General features: G+C 48.6%; 2 pseudogenes; one reads left to right on the top strand and one right to left on the bottom strand.

Annotated features, from left to right (window-relative positions):
• The first annotated feature begins 7,730 nt into the window (after window positions 1-7,730).
• On the top strand, window positions 7,731-9,562 carry LOC139049219 (uncharacterized; annotated as a pseudogene).
• Window positions 9,563-9,844: 282 nt separating this feature from the next.
• On the bottom strand, window positions 9,845-12,957 carry LOC139049218 (uncharacterized; annotated as a pseudogene).
• Between the last annotated feature and the right edge of the window lie 2,405 nt (window positions 12,958-15,362).

Here is a 15,362-nt window from a genome sequence, read left to right as displayed (position 1 = left end):
ATGGCGGAGTCCCCCGACAGAGTTGGGGTAGGTGCCGGGGTGAGTGGGGCAAGGGAGCGAGAGGTGTGCGACGGTGGCCTCAGTCGCGCTTTGGCGGGTCTCTAAGGCCGCGACCCTGGTGTCTAGGGCGGTAAGGTGGGATTCGATGGCGGCGACACGGGTGTCGATACTGGCGACGCGCTCCTCAAGTCGCGCAAAGCGGGTCATGACGCGCTTCTCAAACGCCTCTAAGAAGGAGGGGCGAATCACGTCACGCTCGGGCGCGACGGGGTCGGAGGAAGGTGATCGGCGTTTGAGCGGGGGACTGCGGTTGGGAGAGGCGGCGCGCGATGATGTAGCAGAGGATGCCGTATTCATCGGCTGCTCAGCTAGCGACGGCGGCTGTGGAGGTGCGGGAGCTAGGGAAGTAGGAGGAGGAGCAGGGGAGGACACGCACTAGCGCGGCCTGCCGCTGGCGCGACAGCTCCTGAATTTGGAGCTGCTGGGCAGCGATAGTGGCCTCGAGGGCCGCGGTTTGGGGGTCCGACGTGTGAGGCTGCGGTTTCCAGCTTACCGGTGATGTGGTGGTGGTGGCGACGGCGGTGGACGCCTCGGACCTAGGCAGAGGCGGGAGGGAGACGGAGCGGTGGCGGCTGGCAGACGTGGCACCACGGGAGACAGAGTGGCGGCGGGGACGGGAAGGCCGGGAGGTGTTGAGGATGGGCGCGGTGGGTGGCGCTGGTGTAGGAGGCTGGTGGTTGGTTGGAGGTGGCCGGGGGCGATGACGGGCCGTTCCGCTCGAACCGGAGCCCGCACGAGCGCGAGCCCGTGACGTGGGCTCCCTTGCACAGGATGCAGCAGGGGACGCAGACCGGGGGCTCGACTGGCTTGTGGGCCTGGCCGCAGCGGTGACAGAGGGCGGACATGGGCTTGGTGCATACATCCGCTCGGTGGCCAGGAGCCCAGCAGTTCGTGCAGGCCTCGGCTCTCGGGCGGAACGGGTGGCAGCAGTAGACCCCGCAGTTGAAGACGATGGTGGAGGGAAGAGTAGAAGTGCCGACGAAGGTGATGAGGATGGATTGGGAGCGCCCCATCTGGCGTGCGTCAGCGATGGCGTAGGGGGTGTTAATGTTCATTGACTGGAAGTCTTGGACGATCTCGTCCTGGGTTTGGGAGTCCACTGCGTTGTGTATGATGCCGCGGAGGGCGTTGTCGGGTGCGGCCATGTAGGCACGCAGGGGGTAAGATATGGCATCCAGGCGGAGTTCCGAGACTCGGAGGTAGAGGCGAGCGCGCGGCTCGGATGGGCTGCTGACAGTAAGGGAGTTGTTGTACGAATTTATCCGTACACGGTCGGCGGTGCGTGCGCTGGCGTAGTCGATGGTCGCACGAGTGCAAAGGATTTGGAGCAGGGCTCCGTTAGTGGTTGTGCGGAGGTCAAGCCCTCCTCCCGGTCTGTAGACGATCTTGAAGTCCTCCGCTGGGAGGCGAGGTAGGGGAGCGTGACGACGGAGAGTGGTAGCGCAGGCAGTCTTGGATCCATGGTGGCGAGGCAGGCGGTGGCGAGACGACGGGCTGTTGGGCCGCGGCTGCACGGTGTGCTTTCATGGCACGGACCCAGCGTGAGTCAGTTTCAAGCTCGGCAGGGCTGATGGAGGTGTCTGCGACTTGATATTCCATGTCGACGTGTGAGCTGTATCGACGTAGGCAGCGAAATCGGGCGGCGTCGTCAGCAGGCGTTGCGCGGAACGCAGCTCCCGCGTAGGGAGAGTCCGCTTCGAAAAGGTGGTCGGTGGGAAACGGCGAGAAGGCCGCTTCCCATATGACTCCCGACGAGAGCGGCCCGGGCAAGGGCGGTCGTTGAAGGTCGCGTCGTCTCGGTGGTTACGGAGCGCGCTGACGACACGTCCGTTCACCTCGGCTGTCTCTGTTCTCAGCCGCTTCATTTATTCTCTTCCTTATCTCTACCTTTCTCGTACCGAGGAAGACAAAGTCAACAGCCTCATTCGCCACGCATATAAGTCAGCCCTGTCCCTTCCCACATCTACGTCGACGGCTCGGTTACTGTCGATGGGCGTCCACAACTCCCTGACGGAGCTGATGGAGGCCCATCGCACGGCCCAGCTCCTCCGTCTCTCCCGCACCCGCTCGGGTCGCGCACTTCTCTCCACCCTTAATCTCTCCCCTCTTATTCCTCTGCCCACATCACTGCCCATCCCTTCCCATGTCTTCCCCCTCCTGACCGTTAATCCCCTCCCTAAAAATATGCATCCCGAACACCACCCCTCCCGTAGAGCAGCGCGAGCCTCCGCGCTCTGGCGTCAGTACGAACGGCAGGCCGCCGTGGCTTACGTAGATGCTGCCCTGTACCGCCGCTACCCAGCACATGCCCTTGCCGTCACTGACAATTCTCTCCGACCCACTCTTACTGCCTCAGTCTACACTTCTACCTCTGTCGAGGCCGAGGAGGCAGCTATTGCCCTTGCCATCACGCAAACCTCCGCGAAGTACATCTTCAGCGACTCCAAACCTGCGGTCTACAACTACGCGGTTGGACGGGTGGCACACCCGGCCATCGGAATCTTGCGTTCCGATACCGTTCCCTCTCGCCTCATCCAAATCATCTGGGTGACCGCTCACGCGACCCATCCTGGTAACGAGGCGGCCAATTCCATCGCTCGAGATTCGACTGACCGAGCAAGCCCGCCCCCGCCGGGAATGGATACGCGCGACGCGCTCCTCACGTACCGCGATATCACGCAGCACTATCGCCTCTCTCGTCCCACCTTCCCCCCTCCGCACCAATCCCTTTCCCTACCCCACCAACACTTATGGCGCCTCCTTCAGGCCCATACCTATCTTACTCCTGCACGTCTTGCCCTCTTCCACCCCGGGACACACTCGCCGGCTTGCCGTTTATGTGACGGCTCCCGCGCCGATTACGATCACGTCCTGTTCTCCTGCGCGGCACACTTGCCCCCTGCCTCTTGGCGCCTAAGCAATCCGCAGCAGTGGGAGGCTGCTTTGTCCAGCACCGAGCCGGATATCCAACTCCGGCTTGTGAACTGGGCGGAGGACGTCGCGACTAGGCATGGCCTGGACGCCCCAACTGGCAGCCTGAAGGCCGCCCACAACGCTGCTTTCTAATTTTTTAATTTGTTTTTACTTTTGGCCTTCTCATCAATAAAAGTTTTTCACCACCACCACCCACCCAATCTCGGACTGTGTCAAATGGCACTTCATAACATTGCCGATGCAGATTTTACACAATGACTGCAACGAACCTCATCTATGTCACTGAAGAGTACTGTTAACCGTGTCATATATGTTTTAAGAATTAAGTCATCACCTTAACACATATGCTACAACATTTACAGTGTAACTCATGCTCGTTAATTATTCAAGCAAACCACACACAATCAAACCACTTTTTTACGAGTTAAATACTGTCGTGCATACGATATCCCCGATGAGACACCCAATGTCACTAAGGCACCACCAAGAGTGCCGCCATGATTTTATATGACACAGTCTTGTGATCTTTCACTAATTCTGTCTAAATAATGAATGCAACATAATACAAGAATTCCAGCCTCTCCAGGAGAAATGTAACAACTATACAGAATTTTACCATGATGGCTCGAAAACAAGAAACCATGTGGGCATCGGGTTCGTGACAAAAGAGTGCATAATGAGTGTTAAAGTGCCTGTCTTTTTCCATTTTGAATGCTGAAGTCTATGCCATATGGGAAGCAGTACAAAAATTCGTCACTAATCAACGCAGAAAAGCAATCACCTACACTAATGCACTAATTAAGTGCATTAAAGGCTGTGCACCTAAAATCGGAGTATGAACTTCTACTTGGTGTTACTTTAAACATGCTTGTTTTAAACAAACAAGATATAGATCCATCCAATTATGCCGAGTCCCAAACCAGTTTCGGATACCAGGCAACAGAAATGCAGATAAATGCACGTGCTTCGCAGCATACAGAGGCATACAGAGGAGCTAAAAATGATGAAACCACTGAATGAGTCTTCCAACGATTTGTATTGTGGTGCCATCAAAATGGCAGCATTATTGATATTCCTGCAAAGGTAACAGGTTTCATCTAATTGAACCCACACTGGTGAATGGAAGATGCGCCATCACCAAGAATGGTTTATTGAGGTTTTATTATGCCGACTTTAAATAGGGCAGGCACGTCTCACACAACTTTTTACTTAGAACGAAAGAACCGACATGTAACAAATGCTAGGAAAGGTAAACAGCAATATATGTCCTTATGAAGTGTCCTTGTATCACAACAGAGACAAAAACCTCTGCACGAATCATACAAGCTGCACATACCTCTACACCCCACTTTGATTCTAAGAGATGACCCACTTGTACACGCCTGTCGTGCTAAACACTTTACAGGAAACTGATGTGTTAAATAAATCTTGGAACAATGCAGCTTTTACTATTCATTATCTAACACATTGCGGCTCACGCAGCATAGCTTTAGTCATTTTGTGCCACTAAAACCCAATTAACTCATTCATTTCCTGATTCCACTTGACCTGCTTTGTCAAGAGCTTTGCCTGTTCTGTGAGCAGGCAGCTGTGAAGTGTCCTATAAAAAAGTGCACATCACCTTGAAAAAGGTCCCTACCACAAGCTATACATTGTGGCACCCTACCAATAATGCAAATTGTCAGGGTGTCTCCCCATCAACACAGCTAAACAGCAAATACCTCATGTCACTTGGCATTTTGTGTGCTTCGCGCTGAACACCACAATAAAGTTGCTCCTGCTGTCACTACTATACTTCCTTGAGCCAGTGCTTTGTGCTTTTCAGCGGCAGCATTGCATCCATCTGAAGAGCTTCGCACAACTTTGTATTATACACTTTGCCTCCCGCGTTTCGGCACGGAGGCTGGCCAGCAGAGCAACATGGTGCCATTCGGCCTAGTAGTCTCAAGCATTCTCTAACTCACATCTGGCTGATCTTATTCCCCACCAGCGGCTGTGACAAACCTTTGCTACGTGTGCCACAACAAAAGCTCCTCCCCCCCCCCCCCCAGCGCTCAGCATGGTGAAAGCATATATACAAAACAGGTGCCCAGAGCTAAAAGAGAAGCTATTACATGAGGAGTAGTTTATATAATGTTTGTTCGGAAGTCCAGGCACAGTCCGTGTTAATGTAAAAGAGGGGAATGAGTACTCAGGTGGTCGAGGCTGAGAATTCCGCAGTGGAGAACCAGCGTGGGGCATCGACGTATAAAGTGTGGGCAGGAGGCAGACGCTGCAGAAGTGGTGTGTAACCAAAGAAAGAACGGAAGCATGTCGCGATCCCATAGGTCATGGTGTCCTGGCGTGTCCGGGAACCACGCGCCAGACTGGAGACGCAGCCGTGGGCGGAGTAATGCTGCTGCCATACCCGACCAGGATAAAATTGTGCACTGGAAGCACTGTCTCAGGTAGACGTTGAGTGCACCGTCATTGGACGATGCTCAGTGGTGGCAGGAAACAAGTTGACCTGACTGCATACGGTGTTGTGGGGCCTAGTGCCAGTGTGGTTATGCAGTGCGGCGGATCCTGCTGACCAACAAAAGTTTGGTCTTGGTACAGCGTGGTCACTGCTGTAGCCGAGCACTTCCTGCTTATGGTGCGCGCGTTGTCGCCGTATCGAAGGTCGTCAGGATAGATATATCTCGTGGGTGTGGACGGAGGCGGCATAGGACGGGCAGTCACTACTGCCCTCTTGCTGTTGTTTGTAGATGCGGTGGTGCAGGATTGAGCTCAGGTATTGATGCCGTTGTGACCGGTGTGCTTGCATATGATAGCTCACCCAGTAGTTGGTGTTGCACATCAAGGGCTCGTGAAGAAGTATGTTTTGGGTTACAGGAGGCATGCACTCTGCAGGAAGTTAAGACGGCACGCCTGTGGTTGTGGAATGGCTTTGGGTAGCTGGTGCAAAAAACCATGAGTGCAGGGCTACATTCTGGTTGTCTGTCTGCTGGCCAATGTGGCATATGCAGGCAAAGTAGGTGCGTTGTCCTCAGTCGCCCTTTCCTGGTGGCAGCCTCACTGAGACGGCACCTGATGTTAAAAAGCTGGCAGCTGATGCCGCAGAAGACGTAATCGTCTCTATAGGCACCTGACACTGCCCAGGCGGCGCGTCGGAGCAGCGATCGTCAGCGCCTCTTGCGGCACCCTCCGTCAAATCTGGCACTGACGGACCACGCTACTCAGGCTGCCCCCTCGGAGTGCCAACGTGGTCGCATGTTCATACTTGTTTTAAAACAATCAAATGGCGCAAGTTTTGCTGTGTGGCTTCAAACCAATTTCAAGATTAGACGTTTGGATACGCCCTGCCATTCGTCGTAAAGGCGAAAAGCTCTACGCTGCCGGGCACGTTAACAGCGTGAAAGAAATCGCCGGTGTGACTGTGCTGGCGAAGTGTCACTTGCAGCAAGGCAAACACAACTACAGCGTATCTCTGGACGTGAGTACACTCAACTATCATATTATGCTTTGATTAAGCAGCTCAATTCAGTGTCCAGGCGTGGCTGAGCTTATTAAGCGTTAAGCGTGGGTGTTCTTGGCCGACCATTTGATTTACCGTAGACTAAACGTGTTCTTCCGTGGTGCTATTTTGACACGCTTGCAAAGCCTTACAGGCCACGATGATACGCTCCATATATTTTCGAATTACTGAAAGGCTCTTTTAAACAACTTGCACAAAATTGTACTTGACTGCTATGTTCTGCCAAGCAACCGCAGTACTTTGTTTACAACTGCTGAGGCACCGGCACGACCTTGGGCCGCTCCGGCCGCCAAGACTCGGGTAACCGTATCCGGCAATCTGAACCGAGGCAGAGCGGCACAGTGTGAAGTGCTCAGCGACTCACACATGCCAGAACACCTGCAGCCACCACGCAGTAGGCTTCGTACATCAAAATAAATAGCTCTAAAAGATATGGAGAAATTACAAAATATGTAAGTCGGCTTCCCGGCAAGACTCTTGACCAAAAACTTCAGTCTACTGACTACAATTTCTAGTGCGATCCTTCAGGAAGGAAGCGTGATCACAAAGCCATTCTAACGATTCCTTTGAAATCATCATGTCATCACAGTTCCCCCAATCCCATCACGGACAGGAAATGTATTCTTGCGACTCAAGAGCTTTGACTAGTGCCGAGCGTTCGCAGATTAGAGGCGTTTGGAGGAAGTGTTACGTTGGAGCAGTACTTTGCTTTACCAATCCGTGGTGGAAAGTCTTTTGGTTGAAAATTACTTTTCTCGCGGATGCGCAGAAGTTCGCACATTGACGATTGATTGGCCACCAGATCGAGATATGTAGCCAAGGTAATCATGCCGAGTGTTTTCATGCCATTTAGTTTCAATCGCAGCGTCGATCCCTTGCACTACTTAATGTATATGCTCAGCCATATGCGCACATACAATTATCTGCATCTACTATGAGTGTGTCTAATTCCCATGAAAATTAGAAGCACAGATTGCTTACAATTTTAGTGGCACTGAAATGTAAAACTAATATTTCAAAGCATATGAACATGGATGTTAAATATTAATTCGGCTTACTGCAGCATGACCTTGTTCATACTCCACAAAGAAGCTTTGGCACATATGACAAGATTAAGTAACTCAACGAGGCATGCATCAGTGACATGCATTGTGCTCCAAATTTAATAATAGATTAAAAAACCTGCATATGGGAATTCATCCTCAGTAGGCAAATCACAATGAATTGCTTCGTAAGTCTATTAGGAAGAATAGTTTTGTGCCCTATTCAATGCACATTAAAAAAGCGGTGTTAAAGCTTCATGGCAAAGTTACAAAATTTACTTCTTTCAGCTGAACAAGGCCGACCGTGCCTTGAGTGGTGGAAGCTGCACTTGTCGGTACGGGGCCTCGGGAAACTGCAAACACTGTGCAGCACTTGTAATATACATCAATGAAAGTGAGGACGTGTCCACAACATCACAACCACAGCAGTGGGGGCGGCCACCAAAGACGTCATTTATTAATGACAAGGCATTTATTGAAGAGCTGTTTGGCGGTAAGAAAATTTTTGACAGCATACGCATATGTGTATTGCATCTTTTACGATGTTGTGTTTTTGTAAGCAGGCATTCAGCACTTTCCACATGTGCATAAATTGTTTCTTGACAGACAATGAAGGGGTATCGCGTGGGATATTATCAGTGCTAATGTACTCTATGATGTTATTTTGTGTGCTTTGTTTCAGAAAATACCCATCCATACGTTGCGGGAAAAGAACCTGCAATGCTGGAGCCAGAATACGTGATAAATCGCCTTCCTGAATTGAGGTGTCACATGAATACCATTCTTAGAGAAGTTGGTCAAAACATGGCCAATGTAACTGCTGACAGAAGTGTTGCCAATGTAGAAGAGAACATGGCTGAGCTTCAAGGGGTGCTTAATCCACACAGAGCTGCATACCACTACTTGGAAGTTGTAGAAAAGTACCCAAAGTCCAAGTAAAAACGAAGGATTATTGTAAATTACTTTCAAAGGCGTCAGCCGAGTACTACAAGAAAAATGTGAAGTGCCAGGACACACATCACCTATGTGCACTTACAAAGGGCCAGTCTATGAACCTAAGGTAAGTGATTCAGGTGGTGGGCCAATTTATCAGTTTGTGTTAACATTACTCTTGATACTTATGACCGACAGGTGGCACCGAGAACGACGAGTGCGTATAACGTGTTCTATGGCGCACACAATACTGAGAAAAAGAAAGGCCCCTGCTGACTTGGTAAACACACTACTGAGAACGACAAGCTTTTCATCGGAAGCCACAACATATGGTAATGGTTTCACTTAAAAGTTGTTTCTCTTTCAGGCATAAAGATGGAAGCACTTGCCCGGAAGGAGTTTCAAGATAAAGTTTCTGTACAGGTTATAGAGGTACCACACGATATCCTTCTTTGAATTATAGCTAAGCAGATTAGTATAATTAAAATATAAGGTACAATTACCACAGTGCTACCTTTATATTTTACCTTTATTCTTAGTATGTACCCATTTTATCTTTAATCAAGAAACTGTTAAATGTCTGAAACAGTGCGCGCTTATAGATATGTCGTCTTTTTCAGACTGGATTGGTGCTGCATTCTCTCCAGCCATGGCTTGCTGGCAGCCCAGATGGCCTCTTCCTATCCAACCAGAAGCCCTGTATTCTGGAGATAAAGTGCCCATTTTCAAGGAAAGACGACATCATCATCAATGACCGATTGGAACACTCATTTGTGCCATATGTAAAATATGTAAATGGTAGACTGGCCCTCCTGAAGAGTCACAAGTATTACACACAAGTGCAGCTGCTAATGTGTGTGTGCAACGTTCAGAGCTGATATTTTTTTGTTTATTCAAGTAAGCAAAGCATAATAATAGATATTGAAAGAGATAACAGTTTCCTGTGTGTATCAGTGCGAGCACTAGAGGAATTTTATTTTGCTTGGCTACTGCCAGCATTTGCTAGATGGCGGCGAGTGTAGTTTTTTGCAATGTGTATAAATTTTTTACGTGTTAAATTTAAGGTATTGTGTGAACTTGTAAAAAGATTAATGAAAACATGTGAACTGTACTAGCGAAAGTGGCTTGGGTGCTGTTTCTGATATATGTTGTGTGTAGGCGTATGCTACATGGTTTTGACATGTGGACAGCAGTCAACACAAAGGCCTGTGAGTAATGAACAAAGACAATTTGATAGACACTTTATTCACAAACAAAATAGATAACAGTTGAACCATAACATTTAGGAATTGACTAGAAGGACAGTTTCAAACTGTGCTAGCTTCAATGCACTATTGTACATAATCATTCACAAATTCTACACCCTAGAGTCCACACGCTCTTCATCTATGATAGGGGATTGCAGGTTTGTTAAAACACAGCACACATGAAATACATCTGACATTTTTGCAATCATCTCTGTGGTAACCCGTGAGTTGAGGATGTTGTATGTCTTTATGCGCTGAATTATTCTTTCAACATGAATTCTGACTTGTGCGATGTTGTACGTTTCCAATATTTCACTGTCAGTGAACTGGCCATGCCCTTGCAAGAAAGGGGGCATCACAAGAACAGCACGAGCTTCCTCAACCCCTGACTTGATGCCTGGGAAGCCCTTGTCGGCCATGATTATGTCACCTGGCTGCACGAGATCTAAGAAGCCCGAGTCAACAGTAATGAATGCATCAGAACAGCGCCCTCCGTATGCTTTTGATCGAAAACAGACTGCTCCACAAGGGGCTATTCCAACCAGGAATTTGAGTGTGTAGCCACCTTAATAATTTGAGTACAGCACTCGCTGCTGCTGTACATTGCTTGGCTTCTCTGTTCTAACCTTGGTACAGTCTATGATCATGGTGCAGCCAGGGTAGTGGACCTTGAAGCAGTTTGGCATTGTTGACGTTATCACGTGCGACGGCGGTCGATAGATCCATTTTTGAGTTGCACTACTCAGTGTACGGAGGATGCTGTGGAAGTGGCGTGAGGCTGCCCGTCCACTTACAGAAAATAGTACCGCAAGAGATGCGAAAGAAATGCCCAGCTTCATTTTCATTAAGAACATAACAAGCCTGTCAAACAAAGAGACATCACATGTTCGGTCTGCAGGATTAGGGATAATGCCCAGCAAGAGGGCAAATACATCAACACTCACACCGCACAGGTCTCTCATAACAGCACTAGAGGATTTAACACTCATAGCCGCCAAAGTAACTGGATCTGATGTCTGGGCCACTGTGACAGGAGGCTGTGATAGGTTGGCATTGTATCTCAGCATCACACGTGATTGTGTGATTAATCTGAGTGCAAGCGTCGGCTTCATGTATTGAGCATACAAATACGGAAAACGGTGTTGTACCTTCACAAGCTTCAGTTTGGCAGGCCTAGTATAAAACAAGAGGAGTTAGACAAATGTTGCATACAATTACTTAGCTACTTAGAATAGAGGATAGTTTCTAACATAAAAATCCTAACAGCCTGGGTCTCTGAAAATGGATGCATTGCAGATAGTGTGAAGGGCTCTTCCATGTGAACAAAGTGAAAATATTTCTTGAAATTGCCGTCTATGTCATCACCTAAACTCAGATGATTTACCTGATCACATGAGGCCCTCATTGTCTCGGCAGTTGGCTGTAGCTCACTCAGCATTGGATCAAATTTGTCCACAGTTTCACTTGAGTCGTGCGCTGCTTCATCACTGCTTATGTCAACTTCTGGATGCTCATTTGTCCTGAGATTTGTGGTCCTTTTGCACCACCTGAAAAGCAAGTAAAAGGTTAGTTACAAGCGGAAGAAACAAATCTTTTTTCGCGGAGATTGACAGCAGTCAGTATGATTTTTCTTTTCATTTTATTTCGCTTTTATTTTCTGGCGGAATGGCAAACGAAATGGGAATGCGAACTAAGTTTGAATGTGTAGCACACTTAATGGTGCCAAAGAAAACAAAATTATAAAGTGGATTGTGCGGCTTAGCGTGCAAAAAACGCCATATGAATATGATGGACAGTGCATTATTTTTAACCACCTAGGTTTTTCCAACGTCCTCCAAAATCGAAGAGGCCGAGTGTTTTGCATTTCGCCCCCGACGAAATGTGGCCGCCACGGCCGGGAATAAAACCCGCGGCCTCGTTATGGTGTCAAATATTGAACGTTTTATGCCACTGGCATGAGTTGCCTTTGATACCTAGCAAGGTTCTCCGTTGCACTGAATGGCCTTACACGGTAGGCCACTGGGAACAACGTTGGGTTGTATCCAGGATGTTTCTCGATGTTGTTTTTCATTCCGTTCACGAAATGTCTTGAGCAGATTCTCGACGACGACGTCGGTGTCCACGGAGAGCAGTCGGCTTCGCTAGAAGTCAAAATTCACGATTATCAGACGACCATGCAGTTTGTTTACGCTAAAAGCTAGAACTCGTCACTGCTTGCAGCGTACAGAACAATATAAACAAGCCGTAGAAATACACTCTCTTTTACTTCGCGTTGCCGCGACTGCCAACACAAAGGTAATATTCGCAACGTTATTTCTCCTTCAAAACTGCCGCACACTTACTTCACTCTGCGCACAGCAGCAATCCATTTCTTCCGGCGCTGCTCTTCCCACGACCGGTCCGGAAATCGGTAGAGTCGGAGAGCAGGCAGCCCTGCGCGGCCGTTAGTCTTTGACGCAGCAGTACCGCCGTCCCCATGCTTTCTTTCCTGGGCAGTTTTCGATCTCTTGAACATTTGCCATCGTAAAACTGCGGCATGAGAACCTGCAGGACGGTGGCGCACGTGGCTCAGACGTTTCGAATCACACGCGGTCACATCAACAACACTCACGCCAGCTGGATTCGACGTCGTCGACTGACGTTGGATCAGTACCAGAGTTGCGCTTTCGGCGCTACAGGTGGCGCGGCCGTCGCCGGGAAACTCCACTGTCAGGAGCGTATTGTGCAGCAGTACGCCGGAATGGATGAAGAAGGCGCCCTTTAGGCCATCGAATATGCTCCCATCAAGGAGCAGGAGATGGAGAGGCGCGATAACATCTGCTGGAATCTCCCACTTGCAGAGCCGGTACGGTCACAGCTGAGAATACAGAATATTGACGAATAGCTGGGCCTAGACTTGTACGAACCACGCGAGAGGGCTGTGAGGGCGGCAGCTGCAGAAGCCAAAAGTTGTAAAGTGTCGTTGAGCACTATTCTTCATCAGCTGACTGGTTCACGTTTGTAGCAAGGTTCGGCGGCAGCACTGCAGAGCCTGTTGCTTTTCCCTATGTTCGAAGTCACCAATTGTACGAGGCTGGTTGATGGAGGCAGTGTACCACAGAATTTATTTGTAGAAAGAATAAACAGCACCGGGTGGCCAGCAGAGCAGCATGGTGTCATTCAGCCTGGTTGTCTGAAGCATTCTCTAGCTCGTGCCTGACCGATCTTCCTCCTCGGCGGGCATCGCAAGCCTTTGCTACTAGTGCCGCTACAGGCACCAAAACACCATGTGGCAAAAGGTCTGTCTGCGGGCTTTATCGGTGCCAAGCGTGATACTGTTCAGATACGCTATGCATTACAGTCCAAGCTTCGCTAGCTGAACCCCATGTGCTTAGCCCTTCGTCTTCTTCGAGGCGTGACACAATTTCCAACAGGCCCATCACTAATCGGTCAAAAACCATTCACTCCTTTCATCAAAAAGGTCACAAGTAGTTGTAATGCAAACATCACAGACTTTTTAACCACATAATAATTCGAGTTCTATTTGAACAAGTTGATAAGCTCGAAGTAGCTGCATGCTGGTCATCGTATTATGTGTAGAAATGTGTGAACCTGAGCCTCTTGAGACTGTTTATTTCATCAGCAGAAAAACGGTAATCAATGTCCTTCACTGAACGAATTGTTTCTAATGACAAGTGATGTTTTACCATGAATAAAATATGTGAATGAAACCTGTAAATTGGCCCTGGTCAATGAGAAACAACCCCCACGACTTCAAATTGGCAAGTTCCTACAGTCACAGATGTGCAAAGTAACGCAGCAGCATACACATCACGAAAAAAAAACTTGATAATACAAACACTACACACAAAAGCTTGTTCTCTCCCGAGACTTCAAATGCATATAAAGTTACCATATTTCCCATTTTGGGACAATGTTTCTGTCATGGTACAGGTCCAGCATGTAAGGTTGAAACTGGCCTGCAGCTTCCATCATTCGTAACTGCCCTGAACATTTAACGCAAAAGCAGTATGTATGGCGATCAAAATGTTCAATTTCCATAATTCTTCTTAGTACATAAAGCTTGCCTCTTGCAACAAAGAGAGACTCAATTCTGTAAAACTCTGGGCCTGTATTTTGTTTCACAAGGACGCTTCCACATCTATAATGGCAATGCTCAAGGGTTGCACGGTGCACTTGATGAGCAGTTGTTGGCCAAACCTCTCTTGCACACTCTGGAAGAGCATCCCACACAACTTGCTTGCTCTGTACTGTCGAAGGACTCTCATACAACTGATAGCTGTGCTGTTGGTAGCTTTGCTTCAGCTGGTGCCACATAGCAAGTGTAAATGTAAGGTTCTTAAAATTTTTTGCGGCTGCGGCCAGCTTCTTGAACTGTTGATACTTGGCCTCAAACTTCATCAACCACATATATTTTAAGAGGTCTCACCTCACGCAAAAATCTTGGGTAGTGCACAAGAAAATGCAACGTTGGTATCACTGAATCTCGGCCATAGCGCTTCACAAATTCAGTGAGGAATGCCTACACCAGCACACTCAAATATGCGAGGCTTCCAGCTGGGATTTCTGGTGAAAACACAATGTCAAGGATTTCTCTGAACTGCTACAGCAGCTCCCAGTCATCGCTCTCTGGTATCTTTCCTCCCATGATCAATGTAATGAACCTGAACAGGCACCACTTATTAGAAGCTGTTTTTGTTAAACCAGCATCGCCAGTGATGAAAGTCATCTTGAACGGCACGGGCTTCTTTTTAAGTCATTAGGATTATATTCAAATGCAGACCGATCTGACAAATCTTGCTTGGAGAGCAAGCCAGAAGAAAGAAGTCCTCTCAGAGCATGACGCAGCACACACTCTGCTCCTCCTTCTGAGATGTCATGCATTATATCTGGTGGAAGCTGACAGGTTACGTCAAAGTATGGAAGTATTAAAAGTGGAGATACATCATTTACCCCATAGAGGCGTTTATTGGTAGTGCTGTTAACAGCAATGGCTGCAAGATGCATCTTGTGCCTTTGTGCAGTGCGCAGTTTGCACATGTTTTCCGATGTTTGATCTGCCAGCTGGTTCTTCAAGACCATACAGAATCTGCACGCTCGGCCACGGCTGAAACAACAGGAGAAGCCGCCAAGGCGATTCAAAGACAAATTGTCGCCACAGATGCCAAAAACTAGCACTTGAGCACATTTTTTGATCCTCTGTACTCGAAGCTGAGGCGATGCTCATACAATTTATTCAAGTCATCTAGCAAAGGCTGCAAGATGGCTGTCAGGCCATAAGTCTTGACATAGGCGTAGTGCATCAGCAATAATAAATAAATGTTCTGCAGCTGCGATCTGTACTTCACATGAAGGTTTAGCAAGCTGCAGTATACAGCCGGTAGCTTATGCATGCCTCGCTTTGGTCCCAAAGGGTTTGTAACTTCAACCTCATCTGTGTAGAGGAATAGCAGTATGGTGCATTCACTCCCTTCTCGCATTATGTCTTTGAAATGTTCTCTGTATATAAGGCCATCATTGAAGTCTTTGTGCACAGTAGGTTCTGAAGCCATGAACACAGGTGTGGTCAAATAAGACACAATGTCTGGCGCTTTGCACAAGGCGTTCGGCAGCTTTGGTAGCGGCACA

The sequence above is a fragment of the Dermacentor albipictus genome, chromosome 8, assembly GCF_038994185.2.
Source record: "Dermacentor albipictus isolate Rhodes 1998 colony chromosome 8, USDA_Dalb.pri_finalv2, whole genome shotgun sequence".
NCBI classification, from domain to species: Eukaryota; Metazoa; Arthropoda; class Arachnida; order Ixodida; family Ixodidae; genus Dermacentor; species Dermacentor albipictus.
Note: the sequence above shows the minus strand (reverse complement) of the source record. Positions and strands in the feature narration are given on the sequence as shown.